The sequence below is a fragment of the Camelina sativa genome, chromosome 19, assembly GCF_000633955.1.
Source record: "Camelina sativa cultivar DH55 chromosome 19, Cs, whole genome shotgun sequence".
Taxonomy (NCBI): domain Eukaryota; kingdom Viridiplantae; phylum Streptophyta; class Magnoliopsida; order Brassicales; family Brassicaceae; genus Camelina; species Camelina sativa.
The window spans coordinates 18768353-18785254 of record NC_025703.1 but is presented as its reverse complement, the minus strand read 5'-3'; positions in this window follow the sequence as shown (position 1 = coordinate 18785254).

Here is a 16902-nt window from a genome sequence, read left to right as displayed (position 1 = left end):
CGATCCAAGGGTAGACAAAACTTGAGTCATTTCATCGAGAACCGCAACATGTTCAACAACCGCAACCAAACACAATTGAGGAGATAATGAACAATCAGAACGGTCCACCAGCTCCTCAAGAGAGGACCCACATAGGAGCAGGAGATGCTCCATCTACTCACACTTACAGACATGGCATTGTGCCACCTGCTGTCCAAAACAACAACTTTGAGATCAAGAGTAGTCTTATCCAGATGACACAGAGCAACAAGTTTCATGGATTGCCAATGGAGGACCCATTTNATCATATCTCATCTGCTAGCATAATAACCATTTGGATTGATAACCCTTTGTACTACAACTGCATAGGGAATTGATACACTGGGTAAAAAATCTTGTTATCAATTTGGCGCTGTTGCCATTTGGTTGTATTTAAATTTGCTACGTTTAAGATTTCAACACTTGCTAGATCAAGTTCTATCTTACATTTTGGTTAGGTACTGACTTTTTTACCTTCGTGTTTGTTTGTTTTGCATTTCAGGTACAACCCGAGTACCCACCCGACCCATCACTTGATCACCTAGATCGAGCTGACCTTCGTGTACTCACTCGGTCAACTGCTTGTGCATGCAAACACGATCCAAGGGTAGACAAAACTTGAGTCATTTCATCGAGAACCGCAACATGTTCAACAACCGCAACCAAACACAATTGAGGAGATAATGAACAATCAGAACGGTCCACCAGCTCCTCAAGAGAGGACCCACATAGGAGCAGGAGATGCTCCATCTACTCACACTTACAGACATGGCATTGTGCCACCTGCTGTCCAAAACAACAACTTTGAGATCAAGAGTAGTCTTATCCAGATGACACAGAGCAACAAGTTTCATGGATTGCCAATGGAGGACCCATTTGACCATCTGGATGAGTTTGATAGGCTCTGTAGCCTAACCAAGATCAATGGAGTTAGTGAAGATGGATTCAAACTCCGGCTTTTCCCATTTTCTTTGGGAGATAAAGCACACATCTGGGAGAAATCACTCCCCAAGGAGTCCATCACCACCTGGAAAGCATGCAAGAAGGCGTTTCTAGCCAAATTCTTCTCCAACTCCAGAACTGCAAGTCTGCGAAATGATATCTCCAGCTTTGTTCAGAAGAGCAATGAGACGTTCAGTGAAGCTTGGGAATGTTTCAAGGGATACACTACCAGATGCCCACATCATGAATTCAGCAATGCTTCATTGCTAAGTACACTATACCGAGGAGTGGTCCCTAATATACTGATGTTGCTGGACACCGCAAGCAATGGTAACTTCCTCAACAAGGATGTCGATGAAGATTGGGATCTACTGGAGAACTTAGCTCAATCTGATGGCCATTAAAATGAGGAATATGATCGCACTGTGCGATCTAATAGCGAGGACGATTGATAACTCGATAATTTACATGTTTTAAGTATCCTTTTTTGTCCATATTCTGCATTGTTTATACCCTTACCTTAGCTTTTTTAGGTCATTAACTGTAGAAATTCGCATTTACGCCATTTAGGGTGTTGCATTCTTGCATTTGCATACTTTGGATGAAAACAGGTGCTTTAGAGCCTAAAATGGGGAAAAGCAAGGACAAATCCAAACGTGTACCCGAAGGAGCCATTGATCTGGAAGAACAGTCCGACCCCAACACGATCGAGGAGGATCCGAGAGAAGGAAGAACAACCCTAAGACCTACTCTAAGAGTAACCAGAGCACATCCTCGTGCACCCCATCGAGCAGACCCTCGGGCAGGACTGGGAAGCTAGGGTTAATGGGTTTCCATATATAAACCTTCCTCTTCTTCCTCTCGCCCTAGCACGCCTCAGACCCTCAAACCAGAGAGCGAGAGCTTCTGTGAGAGAACTGAGTGACTCAAAACTCTTTTCCACTTTTGTTAGGATTTATTTTTATATATTTTTGTTATTTTCTTTAGATTTCTACTTTTTACTCTATTTTCTCTATTCTATCTTTCAATACAATGCAATTTTTGTTTATCTTTGTTTCTATGTCTTTTGCAATGATTTCCGAGTAGTGTAGTAAAGTTTCTAGGGATGGGATAGATGATTTTGTGTTCTTGATCGGTTAGGATGTCTTAGTTTGATTGTTTATATTTTATAAATTCCCTTCCAGATTGGTGTTCTTAATGCCGTCAACAAACCGAGAGGATGAGATTAGATCTAAGGTGTTTTACCACTGAGAGGTGTAGATGAATGCTTGAATCAACCAATGCTAGAGATTTACTCACTTAGCCTAAGAGATTAGATGAGTAAGGGGTTTATTGACAAGAATGAATCGGTTCATATTGCCTGCTTGGTCATGTTTCTCCTACGAGAGTTGGGTAGGGGAGTGATCAAGGTTGATTGTTTCTATCACGAGAGTGTTTTAACAAGATTTTAGAGATTCATTGTCTAGGGAATATTTGCTTGAGGCACGTAAGACATCTGTATTGGTCAGGAACATTTAGGAGTCGATTACCCCATCCTTAGAAGCTTTTGTATTTTAATTGTTTGCATTTTTATTCATCACTCGATCTTTTACCCAAACAGGTACACGATCACCTGCTTCGAGTAACCCCTCGAGTTGTTCATATCATCTTTGTTTACTCGATCACCCCACCCGATCCTATACTCGAATGCTTGCATCAAGTGCTTAGGTCGTGTGGTTCCTTGTTTATATTCTTTTCTTTTATTATTTTAAGATTGTTAGACAAACCATTTATCGCTTGGCTAGACTTGCTTGCTTCTGATTGCATCCTATCTGCTAGCATAACAACCATTTAGATTGATAACCCTTTGTACTACAACTGCATAGGGAATTGATACCCTGGGTGAAAAACCTTGTTATCAACGATGCCAAGTATAAGCAAAACATAAAAGCCCTCAATGACAAGTTGGATAAGATCCTCAGCCAGCAGCAGCATGTACATGCTATATCAGAGGAAGACCAGTTTCTGCAACAAGATGGGGAGAATGCTCAGCTAGAGGATATGAACTACATCAACAACCAAGGAGGTTACAAAAAAGGCTACAACAACTACAAACCGAATCCGAATCTATCCTACCGTAACCCGAATGTTGCCAATCATCAAGACCAAATCTACCCATCTGTTGTTCAAGGGAATCAGGGCCAACAAAAGCCTTTTGTTCAATACAATCAAGGCTATGCTCCTAAGCAGCAGTACTCGGGTACTTACAATCAACCAATTGCACCACCTGGATTCCAACAACAAAAAGGCCCGCAGAACCAAACCCAAGAAGCTGACCTCCGTGGCCTCATTTAGCAGATGATACAAAACCAAGCATCTGCTGCTATGGACAATGCAAAATGTTTCGCGGAAATGAGCAACAAGATCGATTTTGGATACAATGACTTGAATGCCAAGTATGATTCCCTCAACACTAAGCTGCGGTACCTAGAGGGCCACCACACCAACCAACCACCTCCAAAGATCAACCAGCTTCCAGGTAAAGCTGTTCAGAACCCAACATAATGATAAGTCAACCGCAACATAGTAATTACCTTTATACTAAATTCCTTATTGAAATTGATTCCGACGCTTTTAGGTTTAACTTCCGGACCTTAAAGTCTCTGTAAAGAACTGCCAAAACATCAGCTGTTGCTTGTCGGGATCGATTAGAACGTTCCGTCACAGAACATGTGTGTTCTGAATCGTATATACGAACATAAAAATCCGGCTCATCCCCTTGTGTAGATGCATGAACTACCCAACGACATCCATCAACCTAGCATTGCATAATCACTATAGTCGGAATTGATACTGGTATATTAAAATCAATTCATCCCTAACCAAAATAAGTTTCACGTGTTTCTCAAACTCGCCTTTGCTCCTGTATCGTTGTCCTACAACAATTTTTAGCGTTGACAACTGCAATCTTAAAGCCTCTGGGTTCACAGTCGATCCGACCATTTCAATGTTATGAGGTATCTTCTTAGGAGGTAGAGTCGGTGAGTCTTCATCTTTATTCTGAGGCTCGCCGTATACAGAAAAGTTATCGTCATCAGATGACGCACCATCGGAATCGTCGAAAACATCAAATCGGCTTGAAAATTCATCGTCTTTTTCTTCGTCATCTGCTTTTTCGACATCTTCTTCTTCTTTGTTTTTGTTGTCTTAGATCTTACTATGATCATAACAAGTGCCTTCAAATCCCCTACCATCAACTTCTTATCTAGATTCTACTTTTCAGTCAGAACTCCTTGGTCGTTTCATCCTTCCTCTCGCTCCACTAATTTCGATAGAATCTTTCGCCAAAAACTCCACACAGAGACGTAAGTGATAGATTTTCCATATTCCCAAAAAACTTAGCAACTGGCGATCATTGGAGACATAAACTGGTGGGGTATCATGCGACATATGTTTCAGTGCCTTGTTCGAGAGCATGTAGCTCAGCGTTAGCTGATGGCTAAACTCATTCAATCCGTAGTCATCGAGAACAAGCTTCACAAACTTGTCGTGTGTTGTTTCTGCATCTATCTGCACAACTCTACACCATTTATCGTCGGTGTCAAATACATATTTGTGCTTCTTTACCCAATTACCAGAAACAACAATTACCAGAACTGGATCCATGAAAGAAACTGAAGAAGAATATTTTAATAAGAATAAGTGTAATTAGGAAGTGAAGAACAAGGAGAAAAACAAGAGGAAGAACAAGGTGAAGAAGAACACTTTCGAACTAGTTGAAGAAAAAGAGTCAAAGGAACGACGTTTTGTATTTATGGAGAAGATGATGACATGGATGATGCGTCCGAAGTGGCAAATCAGCCACCAAACGAACATGTAAATAAGCCTAATTAAATCAGCCATCAAACAAAATTATAACTCAGCCGCAACATGAATACTATTACAATAATTAAAAAGCAAAAAACTGGCTGCCAAATTCAGCTGCTTAATGTCATAACTCAACTGAAAATTTGTAACTCAGCTGTATCGTTCAATAAGTCAGCCTTGAATGAATGATATTCTAGTAATTAAATCTTGTGCTACTAAGTCAGCCGTAAAATGGCCGAGTTTTCCGATAAGTCCGCTTATCAGGGCTGAGTTATAATACTTAACCATAACTCAGTCATAACCACATCTCATAAGTCAGCCGCTGTTCATAACTTAGCCAGATTCAGAAAGTTAGTTCAGCCGTGTCGTAGTGATAACTCAGCCAAAATTATGACAATCCAACCATCGAGTTAAAACTCAGCCGTAAGGACGGCTGAGTTATGCACTAACTCAGCCAGATTTCATTAAGTCAGTCGTAACTCTTGGTTGAGTTATGCCTTGTAAGTCAGTCGTTAGCCTCTAAATCAGCCGCAACATATCATAACTCGGTAATGCGTTACGGCTGAGTTATTTAATACTCGTCAGTGATTTCTGACGTGGCGTCTGACGTGACAATGTCATTCTTTGTAATTACTTTTTTTCTGTAACATATAACAAGGACATGCTGGGGATATCAAAAATACATGAAATATCATAGTAATAAAAAACATTTGTATCTTTCTGGTAATATTACCTAAAATGTATGACATCTGAGTAAATCTCCTAAAATAATAAGTTTTTTTCTTTCTCATTTTTTTCACGAGCCTTTTAAAATTATGACTAAAATTTTTAATTGTATGTCATCTTAATTAATAGTAGAATAATTAAAATATTCACAGAGGTGGTAGCCAAACTGGGACCAGAACCGTGACCTCTCTCTCTCTCAATACTTTTAAAAACTCTTCTCCTTTTGTTCACTATTTGGTTTGTTCGAAACCTTAAACACAACTTTTGTTTTGTAATATTTTGTTTTATTTTATTTTATTTTTCAATTTTCAATTCAGTTCTAGTTTTATTATTAACAAAAAAAATCAAAAAGAATAATGGAAAATAAAAAAATTGAATCAGATATAAAAAATTGGCCATGGAAATTTGAATATGATATAAAAAATTGCTATTAATGTGAGAGTAACAACAGATTCATATTGTCGTCGCAAAGCAGTCGCAACATTTGCGAGGAACGTACATTGCAACGTACATGCTAGAGATAAAATCCCTCGCAAATTGCTTGACATTTATGAGTACTAAAGTCTCTCGCAAAATGCGTTAGATTCCCGAGGAACTTATTTCCTCGCAATCAGCGTGGGATTTCCGAGATACGATTTGCGAGGAACCGGTGTGTCTCGCAAATCTCATGCAATTGTCGATTTGCGAGGGAATTGCGATGGATTCTTCTATCGCAAATCGATTGTTTTCTTGTAGAGATAATGAAACGAAGTGAATCGCTAGATTTATAAACTTATTTTAATACATTAATTTTGATTTGTTGTTTATAGTTCTATAATTTTAACACAATTATAAAATATAGGGGATCACTTTTTAAAAATGTGAAAACTTGATAAATCTTCTGAATGATAAATCAATAATAGAGTCAGGTTCTTTTTCAGGACGTAAAAAATGCTATAATATCATTAATCACATAAATTAGACAATTTTTTGTTAGGGTATAGAGACACACAACACACTGATTTACACTTGGAACACGCCAAGCCAACACTTTTCTCTTCAATCTTATTAACAAAATTTATCTCTTACAATGATACAATTATTTCTCGGTCTTTACTCAACCTATTCTACCCAATAGGATTGATCCCGACTAAGAATGAATCTGAAACTCTCTCTTTTCTATCTAACACAACACCCTGTGTAGATCTAAGAGAAGAAAACCAACCATCTCTCTTTTCTATCTAAACTCTCACTAGTGTAGATCTAAGAGAAAGAAAAACAATTCTCTGCGCACTTAATCACATCCCTGATTAACGTCACAGAGAATTGGGAACACCCCTTCTAAGACTTATTTTTCTGGCTTCGGAGTTTACAACTGTAACAATATTCTAGAGTGCTCAACTTGGCTTGTGGCCTACTCCTAGAATATATATACACGACTTGAGAAACCCTAGAAGACGAATCTCCAAGTATCAAGGGATAAGGAAACTGCTTGCTGCTCAAGCTTATCCTTTCCTTATTTTTTGTAGAAAATATTCTTCATATCTCCAAGTGCAATCTCGTCTCTATCTTCAATGCCAAGTCAACAATCTTCTTCGACGCATCATCACATCCACTCACGTCATGCCACGTCAGCTCACACATCCATGTCAGCAACTCAAACGTCTGTGATCTGATGCAGCTTCCTGATTGACACAACGCTCTGTTCGGCACAACGACTTGTTCTTCACAGCGTGTTGTTCCAGAATCTGCATTTACATTTTTCCCTTAATAAAATGTATCATTTGTGCATTTATATTAATATTATATACAGATTAATCTTTTATTTTGTAATTTTTTATTCAGTAGTTAATTTGATCGAAATTTTAGATTATAGATTATAGATATTTTGATCGAGAAAAAATATAATTTTTTTTTCATCCCTATTCCCTAAGAAAAAGAGTCTCGTCCATATATGAATAAAATAAAAATTGGATATATACACGCGCATAATCACTGATATTTCCAGATATAATGTATATATACTTTCGCATATATATAGATGTATTCGCTGACGATGAGAAAAAAAAAAGGAAAAAAGTGAAGCGTATAACTGAAATTGTTGAATATGATCATGGAATGGAGAGAGTGGGGGTGGGTAGGGCAATGCCGGGATGCTTCCTTACAAAAACAACCAGAGGCGATGAACTAACACCACGTACAAGTCAAATCAAAATCCTTTTTTTGGTGAGTCGGACAAGTAAAGTAAGTCAAAATCCTAAGCGACAATGATGGAATGTATATGTAAGACTTAGCCCAAACATAAGCTGCAAACCCAAAGTAAGCAAGAAATCGAAGGATCAACTGAAGAAAGATACCAAAATATGTAACAAAAGGAGAAGACGTAGGAAGGAACGGAAGGAGTACGACGACGAGTCCGCACTTCAGTGATTATTTAACCTCCTACAGTCAAAAGAAACAGAGAGATTCGAGACAACATAAATGATGCCAGAACAACTCTCTCTCATGAGTACGCAGCCCCTCTAATTTTTTGTAGACAAGTAGTTACTACTTTACTACAATAAGTCAAACTCTTCTGTAACCAGAACCGATAAGTAAAACTAGGGATGTTATAACGGGCTTATAGTTATAGGGTTGGTCCAGCTCGTTGTCAATATTATAAACCTGTAGCCCTGTATTTTACTTCTTTTTAAAATTGAGTTTATATAGGGCCGCTAGATCTCGAGCCGGCCCTATTCTATTTTTTTTTTCTTTTAAACATTTGTTTCCAAAACGATATAATTTCATTCACCGACAAATCTTTTTTTTTTCTTTCTCAGTTCTTATCTTCTTCTTTAGCCGACGATTTTAGATTTCTCAGTTCTTCTCTTCTTCTCTTCTTCGCTGGTTCTCAACATTCTCATGTTTCACAATCTCTTCAACCTCTAATTGGCTTTAAGTAAGGTTTAATCTATCTTTCCCTTTATCAATTTAAATTTGGTGATCTTAGATTTTGAGTTGGTTTCTTATCAAAGATTGTTTGCTGAAAGTGAGAAAGACATCATATTGTCATGGTTTCATCATTCTTGGTAGCTCCATAGTTTATAAAACTCAGTTGCTTCCTTATGTATCAATTAATGGCTTTATAATTGAGATTTGAGATGATATGCATTAGCTAGTTCTGGCTCTTAATGACCTTGATTGTATTTGATTATGTTTACAAAATTTGATTGTATTTTACGATGATGCAGTATGGATTTGCAGTCATTAGCAAGAATTGAAATTCTAAACGCTGAAAGTGATTACATGGACATTGAGATGAATGAAGAAATGGAAACTCAAGGACAAGGTCAAGCACAAAGTATGACTCATGGACAAGGTCAAGCTCAAAGTATGACTCAGGGACAGAGTGAAACACAAATCATGACTCAACCAACACAAACACCTAGGTCAAAATCAGCTAGGCCACAACACAAACGAACTCGGAGAAGGACTCTACGCATTCAACCGGTACGTCCAAAAAAACTAAGAGCTAAATGTTGGCTAGAGTTTACTTCTGTAGGAATAGAGGAAGATGGAAGAGAAAGGGCTAGATGTCACCATTGTGGTATTAAGTTAGTAATAGATACCAAGTCATTAGGAACATCAACATTGACTCGCCATCTAGGTCTTTGTCCTAATAGACCTCCATCTGTTGATAGATCTCAGTATGATCACCAAGTTGATAGAGAGATAACTTCTGAGATCATCATATATCATGATTTGCCTTTTAGATATCATGGTTTTTTCTATCACTCTAGATAATGCTAAAGCCAATGATAGTATGCTGAAGATTATTAAGCATCGTCTTGGTAATGGGCTGTTGTGTGATGGAAAGTTTTTGCATGTGAGATGTTCAGCACATATTCTGAATTTGATAGTGAAAGCAGGGTTGGATGTAGCAAGTAGTCTTTTGGAAAATATTAGAAATTGTGTCAAATTTGTAAAAATTTATGAGTTGAGGAAAGAATCATTTGCAACATGCGTTGAGAGCTTAGGAATCAAAAGTGGAGCTGGGTTATCTTTGGATGTTGCAACTCGTTGGAACTCAACATATGAGATGTTGGCTAGAGCTTTAAATTCAGAAAAGCGTTTGGTATTTTGAATTTGTATGAGAGAGATTACAATTCATTACCATCAGAGGAAGAATGTGATCGAGGTGAGAAGATATGTGACTTGTTAAAACCATTTCATACCATCGCCACATACATTTCAGGACTGAAGTATCCAGCTGCCAATGTTTATTTTATTCAAGTGTGGAAAATTGAGTTGTTGTTGAAGAAATATTCTATTTGTGATGATGTTTATGTGAAATCAATGGCTCAAATGATGCGAAAGAAGTTTGCAAAGTATTGGAATCAATACAGTATTATTCTTGCTATGGGAGCAGCTTTGGATCCGAGATTGAAGTTGCAAATACTTGAGTCAGCTTATGACAAGGTCGATTCAAGCACTTCCAAGGAAAAAGTTGAAATTGTTAGGAAGAATCTGGTTCAGCTTTATGAAGAATATAATACTAAATCTGCAAGCCTTTCAAAGTCTTCAACAACACCTACTCCAGATGAGCTTCTCTCTGAATCACCACTTGAGGATGATGAATGATGTAAGTATATTTCTATGTTCAAGATTATAAGTTCATTATCATATTCACACATCATTGTAAGAATGTAACTAATTTTGTTTGTGTTTCATATCATAGGATCTGTTTGATCTTGAAAGTGGCCTCAAGTCTAGTTCAAAAAGCCCCAAATCAAATTTGGAGATCTATTTGGATAAACCTAGACTAGAGATGAAGACTTTTACCGACATGGAAGTGTTAAGTTTTTGGAAAGATAATCAGCATCAATATGATGATTTAGCTTCCATGGCATCTGATGTTCTCAGCATTCCAATCACCACTGTAGCATCAGAGTCATCTTTCAGTGTTGGAGGTAGAGTGTTGAATCCTTACAGAAATCGACTTCTACCCAAAAATGTTCAAGCATTAGTTTGCACTAGAAACTGGTTGCGTGGATTTGCTGACTTTGAAGGTAAAATTTCAATGTTTTAAATTGTTCAAGTCATCTTTGCGAGAATGTTTTAAATTGTTTGACTAACTTGTATGATAATTTAGGAGACATTGAAGATTATTTTGATGATGAAGATAATAATGATACAAAAGTAGCAGGAGTTGGAGAGTCTAACACATGATGAGGTTGTGATTCCTTCCATCTTCTAGTTATATACATGGTCTTGAAATTGATATGATTTGTGTTCAATTGAATAGGTTTGTTCGTATAAGATCAAACATCTATATATGTTTGGATTACTTTAGCAAACATCTTTACTAAAGCTCGTTGCTTTGTCTCTTTGTTCAGCTTAATCAATTCAGGGGCAAATGGAAGAATCTGAAGCAGAGCTTCTTATTTTACTATGTTTGGCGAGGAGATCAAAACTGAGATCAAAACTGAGTTTATTTTACTATTTTACTATTTTACTATGTTTGGCTTTTAAATAACAATGATAAACAGATTGTGATTTGTTTTGATTTGAAGTATATTTGAGTTTTGAATTTTTAGAAAGGTTTTACATAGCATGAGTTTTGGATATTGATGAGTTTTTGTATTTTTACAACTGTTAGATTTGAGTTTTGAAATAAAATGAAAGAAAGTTACAGGGTCAGGGCTGGACAGGGTTCAGCCCTTTAATTTGATTTTACAAAACTCTTTACATATTCAAGGTTTTAAAGGGCTGGGTTTATACAGGACCAGGGCTGGACAGGGCTTAAAAACCCTTTTTAAAATCCTTAAGTAAAACCCAAAACTCTCTTTGTTTTTTTTTTGAATAAATGTTAAATTATATTCAAAAGAGAAAAAGGAAAAAACGTTTTACACAGCTTGTGTGTTACTTTTTAAAAAAAACAAGGAAACATTGGTGCCATAGCAATAGTCTCAGTTGAGCCTAGCAGCGAACCAGGGTTGCAGAAGGTAGCCTCCTCCGATGGTGAGGAGGCGGTTCCGAATTTTCTTATCAATCAGTTTGATGAGCTTTTCTTCCGGAGCTGGAGCTTCCCCATGTCGTCGTGCGTTTCGTTCCATCCACAAGGAATGGATCGTGTTCTGCAAAGTGTATCCCAAGAGGAACTTTGTTGCCTTATCTAACTCGTTTCCCAGTAGTAATGAGATGACATCCGAATAGCTTGGTATGTATCTGTCTCTGAGAAGACCTTCAACGAGCTCTTGCCACACCTTTTGTGAATAAGGGCATAAGAAGAACAAATGCTCTCTTGTTTCTAGTGGGTATCTACAGAAAATACAACTCACATTTGTGTTTGCATTCCAAGCCTGCATTCTCTCCCCTGTAGAGATTCTATTTTTCACCACCAACCAGGTGATGAAAGCAAATTTCGGTGTTGCAAAATGAAACCAGATGGCCTTGTGGCTCTCCATTACTGGTTGGGCTTCACGTATCTGATACCAGGTATCCTTAGTCAGAAATTTACTTCGATAATGATCATTCTTCCCTTTCTAGAGTGCCACGTCTTGGTCTCCCTGAACACGCGAACTTTGACATTTTCGTATTTCCTCTTCCACAAGATTGAGCAAAGGTTGTCTGTGAGATCTGCTTCTGATCATATCCATCGCAGCAGCCACCGTACCAGTTAGGGGGATCCCAAGATCTATGGGGCCCCTATCTGCATGTTTGTCGTATAAGCAGCCTAAAGGGCTCCAGATGTCAAACCAAAAAGAAGTGGAGCAGCCATTCCGCACCTCAACCCAATGGAACTGCTTTGCCATGTTTCTATATATGAGTAGCTTCCTCCAAATCCAAGAACCTGAATAAGCATGTCCTTTTTCTGACCACAGTGAACCAGAGTGGATGAGATTCGCTTAACCCAATTCACCCATAAGGAGTCTTTTGCAGAGAGTATCCTCCAGATCAACTTTAACATACTGACTTTGTTTGCCTCCTCTATGGAGCGGAGGCCTAAACCACCTTCACATTTTGGCAAGCAAACATCAAACCAGGCTACCTTTGCCTTTTTTGAGTGCAAAGATGGGCCCGACCACAAAAAAAAGCAGAGCATTACCTGTTGATTTCTGCAATACAACCTTTAGGTAATCGGAAAGCAGAGAGACAGAAGTATATTGTGATAAAGATGACAGAGCTAATGAGTTGCAGTCGCCCGGCGAAGGAGAGAGACCGTGCAGTCCAGGAGCTAATTTGTGAACGAATTTTCTCCATGAGAGGAAGGAAATCCTCTGAAGACATTCTCTTCATTAGGAGGGGGAGACCAAGATCTCTGACTGGTAAGAGACCAAAAGCAAATGGGAACTGCCGGAGAATTTCTGCTTGATTCTCTAGAGAAATACCAGCCGTATAGATGGTGGACTTCTCAATGCTTATTTTTAACCCAGAATGAATGGCAAAATCATCAAAAACTTCCAACGCACCCTCAACAGAGCTCTTTTGGCCATCGACAAATACCATCAAGTCATCAGCAAAGCACAGATGAGTGAGTTGCATGGACTTACAATTCGGGTGGTAAACAAATTTAGAATCCTTTGCAGCCTTGTCCAACTTGCTTGAGAGGACATTCATGCAAAACTCTCTTTGTTAAACTTAAAACTAAAACAAAAAGATAAATAACAAAGACCAGAGTAAAAACTCTCACGAGAACTACATTCTTCCTGCTGATCCAAAGCTCTCTCTAGCTTGGATAAATGGAAATACAGAAATGGAAACCCCTAGTGATAAAAAGTTCTGCTGAAGTCCTCTTAAAGCAAAACCTTGTGAGAAATTCCATACATCCGAGAACTTTTACGATGAATACAATTCAATGGAACACAACCAATTAATGGACCTGTATTTCTCAATGGAGCACTGATGGTGGCTTTGTCAAGTCATCATTTTTTAACTCTTAAGCTGCCTAAAATCATGCACACTCAAAACATAAAAGAGTAGCTCTAGTTCTGTATCACAAAAGCATGCAAGGAGAAAATCATCTCACAATTAAGGAATCTGTTAATTTACTATCTACTGTCTTAGATATTGATTCTAGATATCAGTAAAGCTGACACCACAAGCTACCATCGGGCATCGAGGCTCTCTCATTAACCATGTTCCATCAAGAGAAGATAGTTGTTAAATAAATATTTAAACAAGTAACAATATTATAAAAGGTAAAATCAGATTAAGACAATCCTCAAATCGATATACAACATGAACAGTAGACATAGAATGGTGCAAAATCCATAAGGGTAAAAGAAGAGGGCTCGGATTAATCAGCCATTAAGTTCTCCCTGAGCAAACTTGTGTTTTCTTGATAGTACACAGCCGTCAATCGGATTTATCAGCTTTAAGGGTAAATTAGAAAATTTAATGTAAAAATAACATTGGAAATTTAAAGTGATATTCTTTGTAAAACAAAAAAAAATTTCTAGAATGAAAATTTTGTGAAACAAAGAGAGTAATTAAGTAATTTTTATTCAAATTTTATTTATTTCATGTAATAATACGTTTCACCCGTGAAATTTTTGAACGTGGAAAAAGTTTTAACGTGGTAGAGAAAATATTGATAAAATGTTAATATTTATGGCAACATGTCTTTTGTGTGGCCTAAAAACCAATTTACTGAAACATGACAAATGATTAAATCAAAATTCCATAAGTGTAATATACATTTACAGAAACTGTAAATATATGAGTACTATTAAGTTCAACTTTATATTTTAATTTGCTGATCTTTTTGTTACAATCATTCCTTTTTTAGTGTTTGTGAAAAAATCTTGGTATATTATTTGTGAAAAAAATTAGACGTTAGATTTTAACAGTTTTTTTAAAATGTCTTTAAAGTACACATTAACAACATGTAGTATACATAAAAAAAAAATAACATTTTTCTTATATTAATTTTGTTTTAATGACATGAGGGTAAATTGCTAACGGGAGATTTACTCAGATGTACTCCAAATTAGGTAATATTACCAGAATCAACAAATCTTTTTTTATTATTAGAATATTTCGAGTATTTTCAAAATACCCAGAGTGTCCTTGTTTTATGTTACAGGAAAAAACGTAGTTACAAAAATGTCATTGCCACGTCAGACGCCACGTTAGAAATCGCTGACGTGTATTAAATAACTCAGTCGTAATGCGTTACAGAGGTAATGACGGCTGAGTTATGGTATGTTGCGGATGATTTATGGAAAAAACATTTGAGTAAAAGCGAACAGCTGACTTAGAGCATAACTCAGCCAAGCGTTACAGCTGACTTAATGAAATCTGGTTGAGTTATGCCATAACTCAGCCGCCCTTACGACTGTGTTATAATCCAATGGTTGAGTTGTAAAATTTTTGGCTGAGTTATCACTACGACACGGCTGAATTATCATTCTGAATCTAGCTGAGTTATGAACAACGACTGACTTATGAGATGTGGTTACGGCTGAGTTATGGTTAAGTTTTATAACTCAGTCGCCATGAGCTGACTTATCGTAAAACTCGGCCATTTTACGGCTGACTTAGTAGCAAAAGATTAATTACTAGAATATCATTCAGTTACGGCTGACTTATTTAACGATACGGCTGAGTTACAAATTTTCAGTTGAGTTATGACATTAAACGGCTGAATTTGGCAGCCATTTTTTTTGCTTTTTAATTACTGTAATATTATTCATGTTGCGGCTGAGTTATAATTTTGTTTGATGGCTGATTTAATTAGGCTGATTTACATGTTCGTTTGGTGGCTGACTTGCCACTTCGGACGCATCATCCATGTCAGCATTGATATATCATGGTTTTTACGGTTTTTAACAACTACAAGGCTGAATTCACAACCTTTTGATTTAATATTTTGCATTGTGTTCTTTCGCTTTTAATACAACTTAATTCGTTTAGCATAATAACAAAACTCTATAATTTATTGTGTTTGATCTTGAGTCTCTGCAGATTCGACCCCTAGAGTATTACAACTGCAAGGCTGTTAGTACCATTAGGGTATTACAATTTGAGCTTATCAAATTTTGGCGTCGTTGCCGGGGACTCTTTGATCTACCATTAGATTTCAGTTTTGTATTTCGTCTAAATTTTTCTTTTTATTTTCTACTTACACGTTTTTGTTTTTCTTCTCTTTGGTGTTTCAGGTGCATGCCTCCTAGACCTCACACAAGGAGCAATAAGACTGATCCTACTGTGAATCTTTCAAACCAAGAGTTGGAAAAACTTTAGCGTGAGAACAGAAAAGCAGCCAAATCTTTAAAGATGGTTAACACAATCATTTTGATTCGTGATGAGGATGGTGCTTTGAGGGATCAAGAGGGCCACTTGCGCAATGAGCAGGGCCAAAAGATTGATGCAGAAGGGAATGTTATTGCAGAAATTGTTGTTGGCGACGAGGAAGCTGCTGTTGTTGATGGTGTCGATCGACACCACAAGGGTATCGATCGACACCCCCTTCCTGCAGACGGACGTGGAGCTGCAAACCAGGTTAATAATCTGGTTCGAAGACAGGAGAACAACCGAGACTTGATCAGGACCATTTCTGACTACAACCGGGCTGATCTTGTATATGATAACCGGTCTGCTATTGTTCCTCCTCCATTACAGAGGAATGATTTTGAGTTGAAACCTGCATACTTTCAACTAGTTGGGCAGAGACCTTTCTCTAACCTGCCAAATGAGAAGCCTTTGGACCACATTGAACATTTTGAGGATCTGGTGACTAGTATCAAGGCTAATGGAGTGACTGAGGACTACATCTTCTGCAAACTCTTCCCTTACTCACTTGCAGGGGAGGCATCTCAGTGGTTGAAACAGTTGCCAGTTGGATCATTGACAAATTGGCATGACGTCAAGGTGGCTTTCCTCAACTATTTTTATGATGATGCAATGTCAGATGAGTTGAGAGTTAAGCTGTCCTCTTACAAGCAAAGACCTGATGAAGCTTTCAAGGCAGCTTGGGTGAGATTCAAGGCTTATCAAAGGGATTGTCCACACCATGGTTTCTCAAGAGTTCAATTGTTGAGTATCTTCTCCAGAGGATGTGACTGAGAGTATCAGTTGGCTTTGGATGCTGCAAGTCATGGGAATTTCAAGACAAGATTTCCAGAAGATGCTGAAGGTTTGATTGAAAACTTGGCTTCTAGCAATAGTACTAAGAGAGCAGATGTTGAAAGAAAGAGATTACATGGAGGATTTGATTCAAACCAGTTAGCTTCTGTTAATGCTAAGCTGGATTCAGTGCAAAATCCCCTTGTGGGTAAGAAATCTGTTCACTTTGCTGCTGAAATTGAGACATATGAGCCAGAACCTGATCAAGGAAATCATGAGGAAGAGGATGTGAACTATGTCTATGGGAATCAGGGACAGCGGTTTAGAAATCAGCAAGGCAAC